We start from the raw sequence: 951 nt of genomic DNA, 5'->3' as shown, positions 1-951 counted from the left end.
CTAATATGTACGGACTTAAGCTAAATCCTGCCAAATCTAAGGTCATCATATTTGGCAGTCAAGCATATGTGAATGACATTGATCTTGGCAGTATACCACCTATCGTTGTAAACAATACGCCTTTACCATTTGTGAGTGAGGTACGGAATTTGGGTGTCATCTTCATGTCCAACTTATCCTGGACGAAGCATATCTCGTTGGTTTCGCAGAAGGTTCATCATGCACTATACAATTTGAAATATAACAAAAACTCTCTTTCTACCAATCTCAGGATTAAGCTCGTTACAACCTTGATTTTGCCGCATATTGATTACTGTTGCCTTGTATACCATGGTTTGACCAAGGAACTAAATACCAAGTTACAAAGACTTGTCAATTGTTGTATTCGGTTTATCTATGACCTTAAGTATGATGAACATATCACCCCATATAGACGTAGGTTGAAGTGGCTTTCTGTTGAAAACAGACGATACTACTTTCTTGGATGCCAGATTTATCGTATCCTGCATATGAGCTCACCATCTTACCTGCGTGAACTTTTTACCTCCCCTGATCCTACTCTAAGGAAGTCTGACCGGCTCGCTTCATCATCTACTCTAACTTTCCACATTCCTGCTCATAGAACCGTCACCTACAGAAATTCTTTTCAGCTTTCTTCCATTTACTTCTGGCATTCTCTTTCTAACTCAGTTACATCAGCTTCGTCTCTCACATCATTTAAGAGCTTACTTCGCATGTTTTTGCTCTCTCTCTCTCTCTCTCTCTCTCTCTCTCTCTCTCTCTCTCTCTAATGTACTAATGAGGAGCTCAATGATAAACTTAATTGCTTAAATCGTCTTACTGACACTGTAGCGGAAAATAGTCAGCGTATTGCGCAATTGGAGCTTGACAATGCCAATCTCGTTCGTGAGATCTGCGATCTTAAGTCTGCTCGGTCAACTCATGACGCTC

General features: G+C 40.5%; 1 long non-coding RNA gene across 1 annotated transcript; it reads right to left on the bottom strand.

The window, feature by feature from the left end:
• Positions 1-409: 409 nt before the first annotated feature.
• Positions 410-743, bottom strand: LOC143898574 (uncharacterized). Its single transcript, XR_013257257.1, has 3 exons — positions 730-743; positions 528-631; positions 410-453 (listed from the first exon to the last, which is right to left on the bottom strand). It is a non-coding gene; the product is annotated as an uncharacterized LOC143898574 (long non-coding RNA).
• Positions 744-951: the final 208 nt, after the last annotated feature.

The sequence above is a fragment of the Temnothorax americanus genome, unplaced genomic scaffold (assembly GCF_048541705.1).
Source record: "Temnothorax americanus isolate GAGA-0224 unplaced genomic scaffold, ASM4854170v1 Scaffold239, whole genome shotgun sequence".
NCBI lineage: Eukaryota > Metazoa > Arthropoda > Insecta > Hymenoptera > Formicidae > Temnothorax > Temnothorax americanus.
The sequence above is the reverse complement of the archived record's forward strand: the minus strand, read 5'-3'. Positions and strand labels throughout refer to the sequence as shown.